Genomic DNA, 23,138 nt, shown 5'->3' on the forward strand with positions numbered 1-23,138 from the left:
GGTGGCAGCCCTGAAGGATGCTGTGTCCGCGGCCGAACGCAGTGCGGCCGCGGAACGGGCTGAGCGAGAAAAGCAAGAGGCATGGGTGGCGGAAGTGCGGCAAGAGCTCCAGGCTCTCATGGAAAAGCATGAGAGTTTGGAGCGTGACTCCAAGACTCGAGAGTCCGAGCTTGCCTCGGCTCTCAAAAGTGCCAAGTCCGCGAAGGCCGAGGCCCATAAGGCCCTTCAGGAAGTTGAGGACATAAAGAAGATAGCGGCGGGTAAGGCATTTTTCATGCAAAGCAGGCATGTTAATGTGAACTACCTGACACTTACCCGAATTCGGAGCTCTCCAGGGGCGTTTGCAGATCTGCCGCATAGTGCGTCTGATGCCGCCGCATTCTATCGTGGCGAGGAGGGGAGCTCGACGGAGAAGGTCTTCTGGTCTCAGTACTCTGAGGCCGGCCATCCGGTGCCCCCAAGCGACCAGCTGAAGCAGCTGGTCGAACTCCACAAGGTAGCTGAGGAGGCCATGAAGGGTCTCATAGTCCGGCTGTGGCCTGGACAGGCTATGCCTGGGAGCTACTTTGGCCTCGTGCAGCGGCTGGTGGATGCATGCCCCAGGCTGGATGTAGTCAAGCGCTCCGCCTGTATTGAAGGCGCTCGTCGGGCCCTTGCCCGCATAAAGGTGCAATGGGGCAAACTGGATGCGGAGAAGCTTCTCACGGACCCACCGCCATCGGGCAAGGAGTATCGTACGCCGGAGAAGTATTATAAAATTGTCCTGAAGGGAGCCTGCGATACTGCAGATGAGTGCTCCCGAAATGTAATCTTTGAGTGAACTCGCTGTGTATTTATCCTGTGCGCTGAAAACTTTGTTCATATGCGCCATGAGCAACGATTTTTTAATTTAAAATATTACCTTCTGTGCGGCCGTTTGTAAAATCTGAGAGATGGCAAGTCGTTGGCTTCAGCCCCCAAGCCGCAAGTGCTGGGGTGTTCGGGATAAACTTGAGCACTCTTGTTCCCATTTTTGGGTCCATCTAGGGAGGCTCTCAACACGACGAACAAGGCAACCGGACTTATAATGCTTGAACACTCTCACTTAGCCATAGAATTCTATAATTTTAAATTTCAGCGAAGCCCCTGGTATTCGGAAGACCGAATCCGGGGCGCTATCCATGCCTTCATCGGACATTATCCGGAACTTCGCTCGAAGCGGCGTGAGTCTTTAAGGACCCGAACAAAAACCCTCTCGAACAGTGACCAGTCTCTCGCCTTATCATGCCAGTCAGTTTTAGCTTTCTCCACTGAGGCGTTAGCCCAGCTCAACCGGGGCACAATCGCAGTGGTTCTCCTAGTGCCACCTTAGCCGACAGAACGGAACGTAAGGCACCAAAACGTGGGAGCCGGGCAAACCCAACTATTGACCCAAGACATGATTCGGAGCCGATTCATATAATGCTATAAGTTCGGGGTGCCGCACTTGTGAAAGTGTTCGGACTTTATCACACCATAATTTGGGGAACAGAAGCCCCTGGCGTATTCGGCCGTACCAAAATATACGGGTGCAAGATGTCATATAATGAGCATATATATAAAAGATAACGCAATTGCAATAAAAAGGTGCTGCATTATTTATGAAAGAAAGTCTGCTAGTAGAGCGGACTGATACAAATAGTGCGGTAAGCAAGGGATTTGGACTCAATAAACATGTCCCCCTCCAGGGATGAGCTGCATACTTGGTGTATATAATCGAATTTAATGCTCGTAATTGAGACCACCTGAATGTTCGTCGCGGCCTTCTTTAGTCCCTGACTATTGCATCATGAGTCCGGCAGGTTCGCCACCGGACAGGGCTTCTGTTTAACGGAGTCCTGTGTACACAAAGTAGTAAAGTGAAAAAGAAAAGAAGGGGGGCACACTTGCGAGCCCCTGGTGTGGTCGAGCCGCACTCTGGGTCCATTGTGACCGTGCCCCTTTCCCTGCGCCCATGGTATCTCCCAAGCATAATGATGTACGCGGAGTGTTATTCTTGCGACCATGCGCGGGCGAGGGTTGGGGCCGCATTGCTACGCGTGCTCTGATCGCGCCAGGTGGTCTTGGTTGGCATTGCTCCGGGCGCGCTTTGCTGTGTCCGGCCTTTTAACTGCCGGACTTGAGAATTGCCTTAGAAGGCTGCTCTGTACTTCTACCGCGAGAGCCGCTGTATGTTCCTCCGTTCGGAGGGAGCGTTCCGTATTCCCATTGACCGTGATGACTCCACGAGGGCCTGGCATCTTGAGCTTTAGGTATGCATAATGCGGCACCGCGTTGAATTTTGCAAACGCGGTTCGTCCGAGCAGAGCGTGATAGCCGCTGCGAAACAGGACTATGTCGAAGATTAACTCTTCGCTCCGGAAATTATCCGGGGATCCGAAGACTACTTCCAATGTGACTGAGCCTGTATAGTTGGCCTCCACTCCTGGGATGACACCTTTAAAGGTTGTCTTTGTAGGTTTAATCCTTGATGGGTCTATGCCCATTTTGCGCACTGTATCCTGATAGAGCAGGTTCAGGCTACTACCGCCGTCCATCAGGACTCTTGTGAGGTGAAATCCATCGACGATTGGGTCTAAAACCAATGCGGCGAATCCGCCATGGCGTATGCTGGTCGGATGGTCTCTTCGATCGAAAGTGATCGGACAAGAGGACCATGGATTGGACTTTGGGGCGACTGGCTCCATCGCATAGACGTCCCTGAGTGCGCGTTTCCTCTCCCTCTTGGGTATGTGGGTCGCGTATATCATATTCGCCGTCCGCACTTGTGGGGGGAAACCCTTCTGTCCTCTGTTGTTCGGTGGTCGGGTCTCCTCCTCGTCGTCGCTGTTTAGCCCCTTGTCATTGTTTTCGGCAATTAACTTGCCGGCCTGCTTGAACACCCAACAATCTCTATTGGTGTGGTTAGCTGGCTTTTTGGGGGTGCCATGTATCTGGCATAAGCGGTCGAGTATTCGGTCCAGATTGGACGGACCCGGAGTGGTTCTTTTGAATGGCTTCTTCCACTGACCGGGTTTAGAGCCTCGGAATCCAGCATTGACTGTCGTATCCTCCTTATCGTCGCCGTTAATGCGGCGCTTGTTTTTGTTTCGACGTGACCTGCCGTTGTTGTCCTTGGTATCCGGACTGCCAGAATTTTTATGGAGGTTGTTGCTACGGGCTAGCCAGCTGTCCTCTCCCGCGCAAAAGCGGGTCATTAACATGTGAGGGCTGCCATGGATTTCGGCTTTTCCTGCCCCAGGTGCCGGGCTAGCCATTCGTCCCGGATGTTATGTTTGAAGGCTGCAAGGGCCTCTGCATCCGGACAGTCGACGATTTGGTTTTTCTTTGTCAAGAACCGTGTCCAGAATTGTCTGGCCGATTCGTCTGGCTGCTGAATAATGTGGCTTAGGTCATCGGCGTCTGGTGGTCGCACATATGTGCCCTGGAAGTTGTCGAGGAATGCGGCTTCCAGGTCCTCCCAGCACCCAATTGACTCTGCGGGCAAGCTGTTTAGCCAATGCCGAGCTGGTCCTTTAAGCTTGAGTGGGAGATACTTGATGGCATGTAGATCGTCGCCGCGGGCCATGTGAATGTGGAGAAGATAGTCTTCGATCCAAACCGCGGGGTCTGTTGTGCCATCGTAAGATTCAATGTTTACGGGTTTAAACCCTTCGGGGATCTGATGATCCATTACTTCGTTAGTGAAGCATAGAGGGTGTGCGGCGCCCCTATATTGAGCAATATCGCAACGCATCTCGAGAGAGCGCTGTCTGTTGTGTTCGGCCCGGCCGGTGTTATTATGTCCGGCGCGACGGTATTCGTCGTGGGTCGTAGGGCGCCCACGTGATCCGTAGATGGATCTGGATTGCCTTGCCTTGTCCTCCAATATGTCTCGCAAGTCCGGCGCGTTCCCTCTTGGCTTCGTACTTTTGGGGCGATGCCGGGGTACGGTCTTGGCTGGGGGCCTGGATGCCTCTCTGTCACGACCACGGGGTGGTCGGTCAGCCATATCGTGCACTGGTGATGAAGGTATGTATGCTTCCTCCTCTAATCGGGGGAGAAGCTTGCGTCTTGGGTAACTTTTGGAGGGGCGTTCGAGTTTATACTCTTCGGCCGCGAGGACCTCGGTCCATCGATCGGCCAGCAGGTCTTGATCAGCTTGGAGCTGTTGCTGCTTTTTCTTTAGGCTGTTTGCCGTGGCGATAAGCCTGCGCTTGAAGCGCTCTTGTTCGACGGGATCCTCAGGTACGACGAATTCATCATCGTTGAGGCTTGCTTCGTCTTCGGAGGGAGGCATATAGTTATCATCCTCAACCCTTCGTCTGCCGCCCTCTCGTGGGGGCTTGCTTCTGCATCCTCCTGCACTGAGTCTTGCTGGAGGGGATTGTCTTCGGCACTCTCTGGAGTATTATTATCTCCTGTGCCGGAATCTCCATTCTTGCTGTGGCGGGATTTAGAGCGGCGCCGCTGACGTCGGCGTTTGGGCTTCTTCTTTAGAGAATCTGCCTCCGCTGCTTCTTCGCCATCCCCGTCTTTTGGGGTGTCCACCATATATATGTCGTATGACGAGGTGGTCTTCCAGTGCCCTGTAGGTGCTGGTTTCTGTTCGTCTCCGGCATCGTCGTCCATAGCGTCGATGTCATCGGAGTCGTAGTCTAGCATGTCGGTTAGATCATCGACAGTGGCTACAAAGTGGGTGGTGGGTGGGCTCTGAATTTCTTCGTCGTCCGTACCCCAGCCATCCTGACCATAGTCCGGCCAGGACTCTCCTGATAACGAGAGGTGTTTTAGTGAATTCAGGATATCGCCAAAAGGTGAGTACTGAAAGATGTCCGCGGCGGTGAATTCCATAACCGGCGCCCAATCCGGATCGATTGGTAGGGGCGCGGGAGGTTCGGAGTCCGGCGAGGAGTCCGGCGCCTCAGAATCACGAGTTTCGCAGGGGACAAGATCAGTGTTCGGCTCCATCGCCGTGGATGTTGAAGCCCCCAGGGCGGCGTCTATCCACCGGCCCTCGATATGGGCGATCGGCTCCGGGCTAATGGACGGAGCGGATCCGGGTGCGGCCACCAAAGCACTGTTCGGTGGCAGAGCTAGATCATGCCCGTCGTCATAGTGCGGCGCGCTTGGCTGTGGCTCGAGTCCGTCGAAGATCAAGTCTCCGCGGACATCGGCCGTGAAGTTTAAGCTTCCGAATCTGACCTGACGGCCAGGGGCGTAGCTTTCGATCTGCTCCAGATGGCCAAGTGAATTGGCCCGCAGTGCGAAGCCGCCAAATACGAAGATCTGTCCGGGGAGAAAAGTCTCACCCTGGACAGCGTTGTTGGTTGAAGATGCCATCAAGCCTATCGGTGACGACACAGAGGAACTCTCAATGAAAGCACCAATGTCGGTGTCAAAACCGGCGGATCTTGGGTAGGGGGTCCCGAACTGTGCGTCTAGGCGGATGGTAACAGGAGACAAGGGACACAATGTTTTACCCAGGTTCGGGCCCTCTCGATGGAGGTAAAACCCTACGTCCTGCTTGATTAATATTGATGATGTGGGTAGTACAAGAGTAGATCTACCACGAGATCAAGGAGGCTAAACCCTAGAAGCTAGCCTATGGTATGATTGTTGTAATGTATGTTGTCCTACGGACTAAAGCCCTCCGGTTTATATAGACACCGGAGAGGGCTAGGGTTACACAGAGTCGGTTACAATGGTAGGAGATCTACATATCCGTATTGCCAAGCTTGCCTTCCACGCCAAGGAAAGTACCATCCGGACACGAGCCGGAGTCTTCAATCTTCTATCTTCGTAGTCTTGGAGTCCGGCGGATAATGATAGTCCGGCTGTCCGGACACCCCCTAGTCCAGGACTCCCTCACTCCCATTCACTTCTTTCGAGAGAAACTCCTTCTCTAGAAAGGATCCATTCTTAGCAACAAAGATCTTGCCTTCGGATCTTTTATAGAAGGTGTACCCAACAGTTTCTTTTGGGTATCCTATGAAGACGCACTTCTCCGATTTGGGTTTGAGCTTATCAGGCTGAAGCTTTTTCACATAAGCATCACAACCCCAAACTTTAAGAAATGACAACTTAGGTTTCTTGCCAAACCGCAGTTCATACGGTGTTGTCTCAACGGATTTATACGGTGCCCTATTTAACGTGAATGCAGCTACCTCTAATGCATAACCCCAAAACGATAGTGGTAAATCGGTAAGAGAAATTGTAGATTGCACCATATCTAATAAAGTACAGTTATAACATTCATACACACCATTACGCTATAGTGATCTAGGTGGCATGAGTTGTGAAACTCTTCCACATTGTTTTAAATGAAGGCCAAACTCGTAACTCAAATATCCGCCTCCGCTATAAGATCATAGAAACTTTATTTTCTTGTTATGATGATTCTCCACTTCACTCTAAAATCCTTTGAACTTTTCAAATGTTTCAGACTTGTATTTCATCAAGTAGATATACCCATATCTGCTCAATCATCTATGAAGGTCAGAAAATAATGATACTCGCCGCGAGCCTCAACACTCATCGAACCTCATTATTTTCTGAGACACATCGTCACCTCGCCCTTAACTAGTCTCTGTTCATTTTGCAACTCCTGTTTCGAGTTACTAATCTTAGCAACTGAACCGGTATCAAATATCCTGGGGTTACTATGAACACTAGTAAAGTACACATCAATAACATGTATATCATATACCTTTGTTCACTTTGTCATCCTTCTTATCCACCAATTATTTGGGGTAGTTCCGCTTCTAGTGACTACTCCCTTTGCAGTAGAAGCACTCAGTTTCAGGCTTAGGTCTAGCTTTGGGCTTCTTCATGGGAGTGACAACTTGCTTGCCAATCTTCTTGAAGTTCCCTTTCTTTCCCTTGTCCTTTTTCTTGAAACTAGTGGTCTTGTTAACCATCAACACTTAATGCCCTTTCTTGATTTCCACCCTCACTGATTTCAGCATCGCAAAGAGCTCGAGAATCATTTTTGTCATCCCTTGCATATTGTAGTTAATCACGAAGTTCTAGTAGCTTGGTGATAGTGACTAGAGAACTCTGTCAATCACTATCTTATCTGGAAGATTAACTCCCACTTGATTCAAGCGATTGTAGTACCCAGACATTCTGAGCACATGCTCACTGGCTGAGCTATTCTCCTCCATCTTGTAGGCAAAGTACTTGTCAGAGGTCTCATACCTCTCGACACGGGCATGAGTCTGAAATACCAATATCAACTCTTGGAACATCTCATATGCTCTGTGGCGTTCAAAACGTCTTTGCATCCCCGATTCTAAGCCGTAAAGCATGGCGCACTAAGCTATCAAGTAGTCATCATACCGAGCTTGCCAAACGCTCATAACATCTGCATCTGGTCCTGCAATCAGTCTGTCACCTAGCGGTGCATTAAGGACATAATTCTTCTGTGCAGCAATGAGGATAATCCTCACATCACGGACCCAGTCCACATCATTGCTACTAACATCTTTCAACTTATTTTTCTCTAGGAACATATCAAAAATAGTGGAGCTACAATGCGAGCTATTGATCTACAACATAATTTGTAAATACTATCAGGACTAAGTTCATGATAAATTAAGTTCAATTAATCAAATTACTTAAGAACCCACTTAGATAGACATCCCTCGAGTCATCTAAATGATCACGTGATCCAAATCAACTAAACCATGTCTGATCATCACGTGAGATGGAGTAGTTTTCAATGGTGAACATCTCTATGTTGATCATATCTACTATATGATTCACGCTCGACCTTTTGGTCTCCAGTGTTCCGAGGCCATGTCTGTACATGCTAGGCTCGTCAAGTTTAACCCGAGTATTCTGTTCGTGCAAAACTGTCTTGCATCCGTTGTATGTGAACGCAGAGCTTATCACACCCGATCATCACATGGTGTCTCGGCACGACGAACTGTCGCAATGATGCATACTCAGGGAGAACACTTATACCTTGAAATTTTAGTAAGGGATCATCTTATAATGCTACTGCCGTACTAAGCAAAATAAGATGCATAAACGATAAACATCACATGCAATCAAAATATGTGACATGATATGGCCGTCATCATCTTGTGCCTTTGATCTCCATCTCCAAAGCACCGTCATGATCTCCATCGTCACCGGCTTGACACCTTGTTCTCCATTGTAGCATTATGGTTGTCTCGCCAACTATTGCTTCTACAACTATCGCTAACGCATAGTGATAAAGTAAAGCAATTACATGGCGTGTGCATCTCATACAATAAAGCGACAACCATAAGGCTCCTGCGAGTTGCCGATAACTTTTACAAAACATGATCATCTCATACAATAACGTGTATCACATCATGTCTTGACCATATCAGATCACAACATGCCCTGCAAAAACAAGTTAGACATTCCTCTACTTTGTTGTTGCGAGTTTTATGTGGATGCTACGGGCTTCTAGTAAGAACCGTTCTTACCTACGCATCAAAACCACAACGATGTTTTGTCAAGTTTGCTGTTTTAACCTTCAACAAGGACCACTCGTAGTCAAATTCAATTAAACTAAAGTTGGAGAAACAGACACCCGCCAGCCACCTTTATGCAAAACTAGTTACATGTCTATATGTGGAACCGGTCTCATGAACGTGGTCATGTAAGGTTGGTCTGGGCCGCTTCATCCACAAAACCGCCGAATCAAAATAAGACGTTGGTGGTAAGTAGTATGACTATCATCGCCCACAACTCTTTGTGTTCTGTTCATGCATCTCATCTACGCATAGACCTGGCTCGGATGCCACTGTTGGGAAACGTAGCAATTTCAAAAAAATTCTATGCTGACATAAGATCTATCTAGGAGATGCATAGAAATGAGAAGGGGAGAGTGTGTGCACGTACCCTTGTAGACCGAAAGCGGAAGCGTTTGGTAACGCGGTTGATGTAGTCAAACTTCTTCATGTTCCGACCGATCAAGCACCGAACATACGACACCTCTAAGATTAGCACACGTGCGGCTCGATGGCGTCTCCTCCTTGATCCAGCAAGCGTGAAAGGATAAGTAGATGGGATCACAACCAACATGACGGCATGGTGGTGATGGTGGTGGTGGAGCACCGATAGCGCTTTGCTAAGCGTCGCCGGGATGTGGCGGTGGAATATGAAGTAATGGGAGAGAGAGGGGCGCCAAGGGCTTGGTGTATCATATTGGGGCGCCCCCTCCCCCTATATATAGGTGGAGGGGCGTGTCAAACAGCCCCTCCAATCCCTAGGGCGCAGCTAAGGGGGAGAGGACTTGGATTCCAAGTCCAATCCTATTCATACTAGGACTCCTTCCTTATTTGTCTTCCCTAGCCACATGGGCTTTTGAGGACTTGATGCGCCTAGCCCAATAAGGCCAGGGCACCTCCTCGTATCCCATGCTAGCCCTTGGGTGGTGGTGAAACCACTTGTGGACTTCCGGACCCCTCCAGAATCCTCCGGAACCTTCTCGAAGCTTCCCGATACAATACCAAAAAGCTGCACCTTTTTTCGGAACCCAAAATATGACTTCCTATATATAAATCTTTACATCTTGACCATTCCGAGACTCCTCGTGACGTCCGGGATCTCATACGGGACTCCAAATAACATTTGGTTACTGAGGGAGTCCTGGAATAGGGGGTATCCAGACAGCCGGACTATATACTTTGGCCGGACTGTTGGACCATGAAGATACAAGACTCAAGACTTCGTCCCGTGTCCGGATGGGATTCTCCTTTGCGTGGAAGACAAGCTTGATGATCTGGATATTATATTTCCTTCTTTGTAACCGACTCCGTGTAAACCCTAACGCCCTCCGGTGTCTATATAAACCGGAGGGTTTAGTCCTTAGAGATAGAATCATAATCATCATAGGCTAGCTTCTAGGGTTTAGCCTCTACGATCTCGTGGTAGATCAACTCTTGTACTACTCATATCATTAATATCAATCAAGCAGGAAGTAGGGTTTTACCTCCATCAAGAGGGCTCGAACCTGGGTAAAACATCGTGTCCCTTGCCTCCTGTTACCATTAGCCTTAGATGCACAGTTTGGGACCCCCTATCCGAGATCCGCCGATTTTGACACCGACATTGGTGCTTTCATTGAGAGTTCCTCTCTGTAGTCACTACAAGGCTTGGCTTCTTCAATCATCAACAACAACAAGGTCCAGGGTGAGACTTTTCTCCCGGGATAGATCTTCATGTTCGGCGGCTTCGCACTGCGGGCCAATCCGTTTGGCCATCTAGAGCAGATCGACAGCTACGCCCCTGGCCATCACGTCAGATTCGGAAACTTGAACTACACGACCGATATCCACAGAGACTTGATCTTCAACAGATTCGGGCTTGCGCCAGGAGCGTCGGACAGTCACGATGAGCACGTCTTAGACCTGCTGTCGGACAATGCTCGGGATATCGCCCCTATAGGAGCCCCGGACCTAAATCCGGAGCATATTGCATCGCCCGAGGACGGGTGGATGGACCCCGCCCCGGAGGCTGCACACCCATCGGCGGTAGAGCCGAACACAGACTTCATTCCCAAGGAAGCCTGTGACACCGGACCCCCGGACTCGTATCCGGCTGTAGGTTCCAATCCGCGCACCCCCGAGCCCAGCAAATCTGGTTGGGCTCCGATGATGGAGTTTACTGCTGCGGATATCTTCCAGTACTCGCCCTTTGGCGACATGCTGAACTCATTAAAGTCTCTCTCTTTGTCAGGAGACTCTTGGCCGAACTATGTCTGGCTCAGAGGGGAAGAAGGCGACGAAGAAATCCGTTGCCCACCCACCACCCACTTCATAGCCACTGTCGATGATGTATCAGACATGCTTGACTTCGACTCCGATGATACCGACGGTATGGACGTCGGTGCAGGAGACGACTCAGAACCAACGGGGCGTTGGACTGCCACCTCGTCATATGATATATATATGGTGGATACGCCTAAAGAAGACGACGGCGGCAAATCGGAGGATAAACCCCCCGGACAAAAGCCAAAACGACGGCGCAGATGCCTCTCCATGTCCAGCAACAGTAAAAATAGCGATAACAACGCTAGAAACATCGGCACCCCAGTCAACTCCGAAGGCAACAACGACCATATGGACCCAGCAATGGAGCAGGATGAGCCAGGTCACGCCGAACACAGTTCAGAGCAGACGCCCGATCACAATGATCCCGAGGGACGAACTCATCAAACCACCCCGGGACAAGAGCATAGTCCAGATGACGATGCATTCATCATCCAGGAAACACGAATGGAACGAGATAACCTCCATAGAAGGCTTATGGCCACTGCGAAAAGTCTAAAGAAGCAGAAGAAAAAGGCTTAAGGCTGCACAGGAAACGCTCAATCGCAGATGGAATAAAGTGCTAGACACTGAAGAAAAGTACGGCGATGATCGTCACACAAAGAGCTACCGAAAATGCAAGCTGCTGCCAGAATTCGACGATGAGGCCGTTCTGCCAAAGAGCAATACGGCTAGGAGGCTGGGCAAACCACTTCATAACCGCAATAGAGCAGCTACCGACGCCGCACATGATCTGCGTGAGCTCCTGGATAAAAAGGCCGGCGCGGCCAGGTCCATCTACGGATCTAAAGGACACGCCCCGGCATAGGACTACAGTCACCAAAACGATCAGACCGACTGGGTACCAGTTCAGAATCAGTACCGGACACAACAACAGCCGACGGCATACAACAACATGTCCAGATACAGAGGGGCTGTTCACCCACTGTGCTTCACCGAAGAGGTACTGGACCACGAATTTCCACAGGGTTTTAAACCTGTGAACATAGAGGCATATGACGGAACGACAGACCCCGGGGTCTGGATTGAGGATTTTATCCTGCATATCCACATGGCTCACGGGGACGACCTCCACGCCATCAAATACCTCCCACTCAAGTTGAAGGGACCAGTGATACGTCTCCAACGTATCTATAATTTTTGATTGCTCCATGCTATATTATCTACTATTTTAGGCAATATTGGGCTTTATTATCCACTTCTATATTATTTTTGGGACTCACTTATTAACCGGAGGCGCAGCCCAGATTTGCTGTTTTATGCCTATTTCAGTGTTTCGAGGAAAAGGAATATCAGACGGAGTCAAAACGGAACGAAATCAACTGGAGAAGTTATTTTTGGAAGGAAAGCCACCGGATAGACTTGGACTCTACATCAGAAGATACGGGAGCTGGTCACGAGGGTGGGAGGCGCGCTCACCCCCCTAGGGCGCGCCCCCTGCCTCGTGGGGCCCCTGAAGCTCCACCGACGTACCCCTTGCACCCATATATACCTACGTACCATAAAACTTCCAGAACAGAAGATACATCGGGAGTTCCGCCGCCGCAAGCCTCTGTAGCCACCAAAAACCTCTTGGGAGCCCATTTCGGCGCCTTGCCGGAAGGGGAACCCATCACCGGTGGCCATCTTCATCATCCTGGCGCTCTCCATGACGAGGAGGGAGTAGTTCACCCTCGGGGCTGAGGATATGTACCAGTAGCTATGTGTTTGATCTCTCTCTCTCTCTCTCTCTCGTGTTCTCTCTCGTGTTCCCTCTATGGCACGATCTTGATGTATCCCGAGCTTTGCTATTGTAGTTGGATCTTATGATGTTTCTCCCCCTATACTCTCTTGTGATGAATTGAGTTTCCCCTTTGAAGTTATCTTATCGGAATGAGTCTGTTATGAGAACACTTGATGTATGTCTTGCCGTGATTATCTGTGGTGACAATGGGATATCATGTGCCACTTGATGTATGTTTTGGTGATCAACTTGCGGGTTTCGTGACATTGGGAACCTATGCATAGGGGTTGGCACACGTTCTTGACTCTCCGATAGAAACTTTGGGGCACTCTCTGAAGTACTTTGTGTTGGTTGGATGAATCTGATATTGTGTGATGCATATCGTATAATCATGCCCACAGATACTTGAGGTGACAATGGAGTATCTAGGTGACATTAGGGTTTTGGTTGATTTATGTCTTAAGGTGTTATTCTAGTACGAACTCTTTTATAGATTGATCCGAAAGAATAACTTTGAGGTGGTTTCGTACCCTACCATAATCTCTACGTTTGTTCTCCGCTATTAGTGGCTTCGGAGTGACTCTTTGTTGCATGTTGAGGGATTGTTATATGATCTATCTATGTTATTATTGTCGAGAGAAAAACTTGCACTAGTGCAAGTATGAACCCTAGGCCTTGTTTCCTATCATTGCAATACTTTTTATGCTCACGTTTATCACTTGTTACCTTGCTGTTTTTATTATTTCAGATTACAAGTACCTTTATCTACCATCCATATTGCACTTGTATCACCATCTCTTCGCCGAACTAGTGCACCTATACAATTTGCCATTGTATTGGGTGTGTTGGGGACACAAGAGACTCTCTGTTATTTGGTTGCAGGGTTGCTTGAGAGAGACCATATTCATCCTACGCCTCCTACGGATTGATAAACCTTAGGTCATCCACTTGAGGGAAATTTGCTACTGTCCTACAAACCTGTGCACTTGCAGGCCCAACAACGTCTACAAGAAGAAGGTTGTGTAGTAGACATCAAGCTCTTTTCTGGCGCCGTTGCCGGGGAGGTGAGTGCTTGAAGGTATATCTTTAGATCTTGCAATCAAATCTTTTTGTTTCTTGTTTTATCACTAGTTTAGTTTATAAAAGAAAACTACAAAAAAATGGAATTAAGGATGCCTCATATGCTTCATCTTTTTAATGTCTTTCGTGAAAATGATGGGAAGGAAAATTATGCTCAAGTAGTAGAAGAAGAATTACATAGAATGCTTGGCATAAAATATGTGAATGATGAGCATGATTTCAATGTTGTTAGTATGAATTCCTTGAATATCCATGATGCTAATGATATGCAAAGCCACAAGCTTTGGGAAGCTACGTTTGATGAAGATGATATTTTTTGTCCCCCAAGCTTTGATGAGAAAATTTACTATGATGAAAGCATGCCTATCTATGATGATTATTGTGATGACACGTATGCTTTAAAGAATAATGATAACCATGAAACTTTTCATCTTGATCTTAATTTTAAATTATATGATAGTTATTTTGTTGAGTTCGCTCCCACTACTATTCATGAGAAGAATTTTGCTTATGAGGAGAGTAGTAAATTTTCTATGCTAGTAGATCATGAAAAGAATACTTTAGGTGCTGGTTACATTGTTGAATTCATTCATGATGCTACTGAAAATTATTATGAGGGAGGAACATATGCTTGTGGGAATTGCAATAATATCAAGTTTCCTCTCTATGTGCTTCAAGTTTTGAAGCTATGCTTGTTTTACCTTCCTATGCTAGTTGATTATCGTTCCCATAAGTTGTTTGCTCACAAAATCCCTATGCATAGGAAGTGGGTTAGACTTAAAAGTGCTATTCATATGCTTCATGATGCTCCTGTTATGTTTCAATTCTTATCTTTTATGTGAGCATCATTGTCATCATCATGCCTAGTTAGAAAGGCATTAAAGAAAAGTGCTTGTTGGGAGACAACCCAATACTTATCCTTACTGTTTTTGTGTGTTCACATGATTATGCTACTGTAGTAATCATGTTTTATAGCTTTTGTTTCAATAAAGTGCCAAGTAAGACCTTTAGGATGGCTTACAGTGATAGTTGTGTTGATCCTGCTGAAAATCAGAAACTTTTGCACCCGGTAAATTAGTTTTGTTAATTCACAGAAATGTGCTTCTGATCTGATTGTTTTTCTATGGATTGTTACACGAATTGCTTAAGACTTCCTAATTTGGTAGGATATTTGGAGTTCCAGAAATATACGTTTGATACAGATTACTACAGACTGTTCTGTTTTTGACAGATTCTGTTTTCTATGTGTTGTTTGCTTATTTTGATGAATCTATAAGTAGTATCGGAGGGTATGAACCATAGATAAGTTGGAGTACAGTAGATATTACACCAATATGAATTTAGAATGAGTTAATTACAGTACCAATGTGGTGGTTTTGTTTTCTTTCACTAACGGAGCTTATAAGATTTCCTGTTGAGTTTTGTGTTGTGAAATTTTCAAGTTTTGGGTAAAGATTCGATGGACTACGGAATAAGGAGTGGCAAGAGCCTAAGCTTGGGGATGCCCAAGGCACCCCAAGGTAATATTCAAGGACAACCAAGAGCCTAAGCTTGGGGATGCCCCGGAAGGCATCCCCTCTTTCGTCTTCGTTCATTGGTAACTTTACTTGGAGCTATATTTTTATTCACCACATGATATGTGTTTTGCTTGGAGCGTCATTTTATTTTGTTAGTATTAGCTTTCTGTTATTTATAATAATGTTTTGCATCTCTAGTTTCAATAAATAAGTCAAGGATAGCCTTTGCCATGCTTATTTTGCTAGTATACATGTTGCTGTTTGAAAACAGAAAGTTTACCGCTGTTGCAAAAATTCCCTAGAAAGGTCAGAGAGTGGTATAATGTTGAATATTTTTGCATATTGAGCTCTGATAAATTTATTACAGTAGGAATTTTAGTTCATATTTTTTGGAGGCAGGGAAGTATTGATATTCTTGCATTCTTTACAGACTGTACTATTTTGGCAGATTGCTGTTATGGTTGCATTGTTTGCATATGTTTGCTTAATTAATGATTCTATTTGGGGATAGGAGTATTAAATATGCAGAGGCATTTAGTATGCAATGTTGAATAATTATTTAAGTGATTTGTTACAGTAGAAAATGATAAGGTTTTGCATTGGTTTATACTAACCTATCTCACGAGTTCTTGTTGAGTTTGTTGTGAATGAAGCTTTTGATAAAAAGAGAAACCATGATATGAGAGGAATTAAGGAGACACAAAAGCTCAAGCTTGGGGATGCCCAAGGCACCCCAAGATAATATTTCAAGAAGTCTCAAGCATCTAAGCTTGGGGATGCCCCGGTAGGCATCCCACCTTTCTTCTTCAACAACTATCGGTTAATATCGGTTGAGCCTAAGTTTTTGCTTCTTCACATGAGTTGTGCTATCCTTGCAATGTAGTTTTCTTTAGCTTTGCTTGCTGTTTGAATAAAGTATCAAGATCTGAAACTATTAAATGAGAGAGAGAGTCTTCGCATAGTTGCATAATTATTTAGCTACTCATTGACCTTCACTTATATCTTTCGGAGTAGTTTGTCATTTGCTCTAGTGCATCACTTATACCTTTTAGAGCATGGTGGTAGTTTTATTTTGAAGAAATAGATGAACTCTCATACTCCACTTAGATTATTTTGAGAGTCATTAATAGCATGGTAATTTGCTTAATATTAATATACTTGGTATTCAAGATATGTGAAACTTTCTTATGAGTGTGTTGAATACTAAGAAAAGTTTGATACTTGATAATTGTTTTGAGATATGGAGGTAGTGATATTAAAGTCATGCTAGTTGGGTGATTATGAATTCAAAGAATGCTTGTGTTGAAGTTATCAAGTCCCGTAGCATGCACGTATGGTTAAAGTTGTGTAACAAATTTGAAACATGAAGTGTACCAGGCTTGTGCATCCTTATGAGTGGCGGTCGGGGACGAGCGATGGTCTTTTCCTACCAATCTATCCCCCTAGGAGCATGCGCGTAGTACTTGATTTTTGATGACTTCTAAATTTTTGCAATAAGTATATGAGTTCTTTTGACTAATGTTGAGTCCATGGATTATACGCACTTTTACCTTTCCGCCATTGCTAGCCTCTTCGGTACCGTGCATTGCCCTTTCTCACCTTGAGAGTTGGTGCAAACTTCGCCGGTGCATCCAAACCCCGTGATATGATACGCTCTATCACACATAAACCTCCTTATATCTTCCTCAAAACAGCCACCATACCTACCTATTATGGCATTTCCATAGCCATTCCGAGATATATTGCCATGCAACTTTCCACCGTTCCGATCATCATCATGACATACTTTACTTTTGTCATATTGCCATTGCATGATCATGTAGTTGACATCGTATTTGTGGAAAAGCCACCATGCATTATTTTCATACATGTCACTCTTGATTCATTGCACCATCCCGGTACACCGCCGGAGGCATTCATATAGAGTCATATCTTGTTCTAGTTTCGAGTTGTAATTCATATGTTGTAATGAATGAAGTATGATGATCATCATTATTAGAGCATTGCCCAAAAAGAAAAAAAAAGAAAGGCCAAAAAAAGGAAAAAAGAAAAAAGAAAATAAATAAAAAATAAAAAATAAATAAAAAGGGCAATGTTACTATCTCTTTTTCCACACTTGTGCTTCAAAGTAGCACCTTGTTCTTCATGTAGAGAGTCTCATATATTGTGCTTCAAAGTAGCACCATGTTTTTCATATAGTGAGTATCATAACTTGTCTTTTTCATACTAGTGGGAATTTTTCATTATAGAACTTGGCTTGTATATTCCTACGATGGGCTTCCTCAAATGCCCTAGGTCTTCGTAAGCAAGCAAGTTGGATGCACACCCACTAGTTTTCTTTTGTTGAGCATTCATTTATAGCTCTACTGCATTCGTTGCATGGCAATCCCTACTCCTCATGTTGACATTAATTTATGGGCATCTCCATAGCCCGTTGATTATCCTCGTCAATGTGAGACTTTCTCCTTTTTTGTCTTCACCACACAATCCCCATCATCATATTCTATTCCACCCATAGTGCTATATCCATGGCTCACGCTCATGTATTGCGTGAAGGTTGAAAAAGTTTGAGATTATTTAAGTATGAAACAATTGCTTGGCTTGTCATCGGGGGTATAGAAGTTGGGAACATCTTTGTGTGAATAAAATGAAGCGTAGCCTAACTATATGATTTTGTAGGGATGAACTTTCTTCCGCCATGTTATTTTGAGAAGACATGATTACTTTGATTAGTATGCTTGAAGTGTCACTGTTTCTTTTATCAATATAAACTTTTGTCTTGAATCTTTTGGATCTGAATATTCATATCACAAGTAAGAAGAATTACATTGAAATTATGCCAACTAGCACTCCGCATCAAAAATTATCTTTCTTATCATTTACCTACTCGAGGACGAGCAGGAATTAAGCTTGGGGATGCTTGATACGTCTCCAACGTATCTATAATTTTTGATTGCTCCATGCTATATTATCTACTGTTTTAGGCAATATTGGGCTTTATTATCCACTTCTATATTATTTTTGGGACTAACCTATTAACCGGAGGCGCAACCCAGATTTGTTGTTTTATGCCTATTTCAGTGTTTCGAGGAAAAGGAATATCAGACGGAGTCAAAATGGAACTTAATCAACTGGAGATGTTATTTTTGGAAGGAAAGCCACCGGATAGACTTGGACTCTACGTCAGAAGATACGGAAGCTGGTCACGAGGGTGGGGCGCGCACACCCCCCTAGGGCGCGCCCCCCTGCCTCGTGGGGCCCCCGAAGCTCCACCGACGTACCCCTTGCACCCATATATACCTACGTACCCTAAAACTTCCAGAATAGAAGATAGATCGGGAGTTCCGCCGCCGCAAGCCTCTGTAGCCACCAAAAACCTCTCGGGAGCCCGTTCCGGCGCCCTGCCGGAAGGGGAACCCATCACCGGTGGCCATCTTCATCATCCCGGCGCTCTCCATGATGAGGAGGGAGTAGTTCATCCTCGGGGCTGAGGGTATGTACCAGTAGCTATGTGTTTGATCTCTCTCTCTCTCTCGTGTTCCCTCTATGGCACGATTTTGATGTATCCTGAGCTTTGCTATTGTAGTTGGATCTTATGATGTTTCTCCCGCTCTACTCTCTTGTGATGAATTGAGTTTCCCTTTGAAGTTATCTTATCGGATTGAGTCCTTTATGAGAACACTTGATGTATGTCTTGCCGTGATTATCTGCGGTGACAATGGGATATCATGTGCCACTTGATGTATGTTTTGGTGATCAACTTGCGGGTTTCGTGACATTGGGAACCTATGCATAGGGGTTGGCACACGTTCTTGACTCTTCGATAGAAACTTTGGGGCACTCTCTGAAGTACTTTGTGTTGGTTGGATGAATCTGAGATTTTATGATGCATATCGTATAATCATGCCCACAGATACTTGAGGTGACAATGGAGTATCTAGGTGACATTAGGGTTTTGGTTGATTTGTGTCTTAAGGTGTTATTCTAGTACGAACTCTTTTATAGATTGATCCGAAAGAATAACTTTGAGGTGGTTTCGTACCCTACCATAATCTCTACGTTTGTTCTCCGCTATTAGTGGCTTCGGAGTGACTCTTTGTTGCATGTTGAGGGATTGTTATATGATCTATCTATGTTATTATTGTTGATAGAAAAACTTGCACTAGTGCAAGTATGAACCCTAGGCCTTGTTTCCTATCATTGCAATACCGTTTACGCTCATGTTTATCACTTGTTACCTTGCTGTTTTTATTATTTCAGATTACAAATACCTTTATCTACCATCCATATTGCACTTGTATCACCATCTCTTCGCCGAACTAGTGCACCTATACAATTTGCCATTGTATTGGGTGTGTTGGGGACACAAGAGACTTTCTGTTATTTGGTTCCAGGGTTGCTTGAGAGAGACCATCTTCATCCTACGCCTCCTACGGATTGATAAACCTTAGGTCATCCACTTGAGGGAAATTTGCTACTGTCCTACAAACCTGTGCACTTGCAGGCCCAACAACATCTACAAGAAGAACGTTGTGTAGTAGACATCAACCAGCTCGACACTGGTTGAAAAGCCTTCCCGAAAATTCAATCGGAAGTTGGGAGGAACTCGAGGATGCTTTCAGGACCAGTTTTCAAGGGACCTACGTCCGGCCTCCGGACGCGGACAATTTAAGTCACATAATTCAACAGCCCGGAGAGTCCGCCCGCAAGCTTTGGAATAGATTCCTCACTAAGAAGAATCAAATTGTCGATTGTTCGGATGCTGAAGCCTTAGCGGCCTTCAAACACGGCATCCGGGACGAATGGCTCACCATACACCTCGGCCAAGAAAAGCCGAGGACAATGGTAGCCTTAACAAGCCTTATGACCCGCTTTTGCGCAGGTGAAGATAGCTGGTTGGCCCGTAAAGGCTCCAGCGACCCAAGTACATCCGAAATCAGGGATGCCAACGGGAAGCCACGGCGCAATAAAAACAAACGTCAAACCAACGAAGAGAGTCCGGACAACACAATGGTCAATGCCGGATTCAGGGGCTCTCGACCCGGTCAACAAAAAAAGCCATTTAAAGGCAGCAAAAAGGGACCGTCCGGCCTGAACAAAGTCCTGAACAAACTGTGCCAAATTCATGGCACCCCCGACAAACCTGCGAACCACACTCACAGAGAATGCTGGGTCTTCAAGCAGGCCGGCAAATTAAATGCCTAACAGAAGGGAAGGGAAACACCAAGTGAAAACGAGGATGAGCCTCGCCAGCCGAACACTGGGGGACAGAAAAATTCCCACCAGAGGTAAACAGTAAAGATGATCCACGCGACTCACACATCCACGAGAGGGCGCGAATGCGCGCTCAGAGACGCACACACTATAGAGCCCGTCGCACCCAAACTTAACCACTGGTCGGCTTGTCCGATCACTTTCGATCACACGGACTCAAGCTTTTAAATAGCGTTCGCTACCTCCGCTATTGCGGCTGCAATAGCGGTAGCGTCACCCTGCCGCTATTAGTTTAAGGTTGCATTAGAAAATAGCATGTTGTCATGATGCGGGTGCAATATCGCTTGTTAGACCGCTATATCATCCGCTATCCGCAACATCGCCCGCTATATAAGTCCTTGTTGTTCCGTTCTGTAATCTATTTGGTAAATGTGTCGTGCTTGCATGGTTGCATGACCAAATTGTCACGCCCAATATGCGACCCTATCCAAAAGGAACTCGAAGGTCCCACCAAGGATAGACCCGCATATTGAAATGCTTTTGCAAGGTGGATATCATTACATCAACATTACATAATAGATGGGGATACATACAAAAGGCATACAATGCCACACGAATACAACATCATCTTACATAAGAGCACCACCTGACTACGGATGAAAACACAAACAGAAACTCAAACGACATCCACCCTGCTAGCCCAGGCTGCCGACCTGGAACCTATCCCCTGATCGAAGAAGAAGCAGAAGAAGAACTCCAAAACAAGTAAACATCGCTCTCGCGTCATGATCATCGCATAACCTGTACCTGCAACTGTTGTTGTAGTAATCTGTGAGCCACGAGGACTCAGCAATCCCATTACCATGGGTATCAAGACTAGCAAAGCTAAAAGGGAAAGGAAGGGGTAAAATGGTGAGGTTGCAGCAGTGACTAAGCATATATGGTGGCTAACATACGCAAATAAGAGCGAGAAGAGAACAAGCGGAACATTCGTGAAGCTAGCAATGATCAAGAGGTGATCCTGAACTCCTACTTACGTCAAACATAACCCAAAACCGTGTTCACTTCCCGGACTCCGCCGAGAAGAGACCATCACGGCTACACACGCGGTTGATGCGTTTTAATTCGGATCTGGTGTCAAGTTATCTACAACCGGACATTAACAAATTCCCATCTGCCACATAACCGCGGGCAAGGCTCTCGAAAGTTTATACCCTGCAGGGGTGTCCCAACTTAGCCCATGATAAGCTCTCGTGATCAACAAAGGATATTCCTTCTCCCAGGAAGACCCGATCAGTCTCAGAATCCCGGTTTACAAGACATTTCGACAATGGTAAAACAAGACCAACAAAGCCGCCCGATGCGCCGACAATCCCGATAGGAGCTGCACATATCTCGTTCTCAGGGCAACACCGGATGAGACATCCTACCAGTAAAACTAGACCTCGAGTTTCCCTGAGGGGGCCCCGCAGTCTACTCGGTTTGGACCAACACTTAGAGAAGCACTGGCCCGGGGGGGGGGGGCTATAATAAAGATGACCCTTGGGTTAATTACTCCCAAGGGAAAAGTAGGTGGTGGTGAGGCAAATGGTAAAACTAAGGTTGGGCCTTGCTGGAGGAGTTTTATTCAAAGCGAACTGTCAAGGGGGTCCCATAAATCACCTGACCGCGTAAGGAACGCAAAATCTGGGAACATAACACTGGTATGACGGAAACTAGGGCGGCAAGAGTGAAACAAAACACCAGGCATAAGGCCGAGCCTTCCACCCTTTACCAAGTATATAGATGCATTAATTAAATAAGAGATATTGTGATATCCCAACATAATCCTGTCCACCATGGAGCAATCTTCAACTTCACCTGCAACTAACAACGCTATAAGAGGGGCTGAGCAAAGCGGTAACATAGCCAAGCAACAGTTTGCTAGGAAGGGTGAAAAGGTTAGGGGCTGACATGGCAATTTGGGAGGCTTGAAGAGCAAGTGATAGGAAGCGCAGCATAGCGATAGAACGAAGCAACTAGCATAGCAATGATAGTAGTGAGATCCAGGGTAGCGGTCATCATGCCAGAAATCCCGCTAGGAAGAAGAGCGAGTCCATGAAGAAGATGAAGCCACGAAGACGAACCAAGCAGAGATGAACGAATCCTCACGATCGCAACGAAACGGGAACTATCGAGAAGAAGCACACAACTTAGTAAACACACCACACATAAACAAGACATGATGCACAACAAGCATGATGCATTACAAAGCTACATGGAGCTACTCATGGCAAGAGAGGATGCATACAAGACCAACACATCAAAGCAAGTTTAAATGAGGCCGGAAACAACATATAACAATTCCGGTAAGTCCTCATATGCAAGTTTAGAAATTGGTCCAGAACTGAATAAACCTTATGTTCAAGTTGTTAAACAGCAAGTTAAGATGCACCAAGATGATCTACACGAGATTCTAGTCAAGTTACATATAAAGTTCATTAGATTTGAAGCTACGACATAGAAGATATGAGCAAAACAAGTTAAGAATGGCATTGATGCAAAATGCATACAAACATCAAGCAAACACCTCAAAACAAGGATGCAACATTATAATATGAAACTACATGCAAAATCAAGCAAGTTTCATATAGAGCACACTCGAAACGGAGCAACGGTTCAACACACACACACTATACAAGATATGACAACAATCTGTCCAAAACAGCAACTAGGCATTTTGCAAGCATCAAAACAATAAGCTACAACATCTCAACGTAAGAACAAAAGGCATGGGCATGAATTACGGGTAAAGCA

Source organism: Triticum dicoccoides, chromosome 1B (genome assembly GCF_002162155.2).
Source record: "Triticum dicoccoides isolate Atlit2015 ecotype Zavitan chromosome 1B, WEW_v2.0, whole genome shotgun sequence".
Lineage (NCBI taxonomy): Eukaryota > Viridiplantae > Streptophyta > Magnoliopsida > Poales > Poaceae > Triticum > Triticum dicoccoides.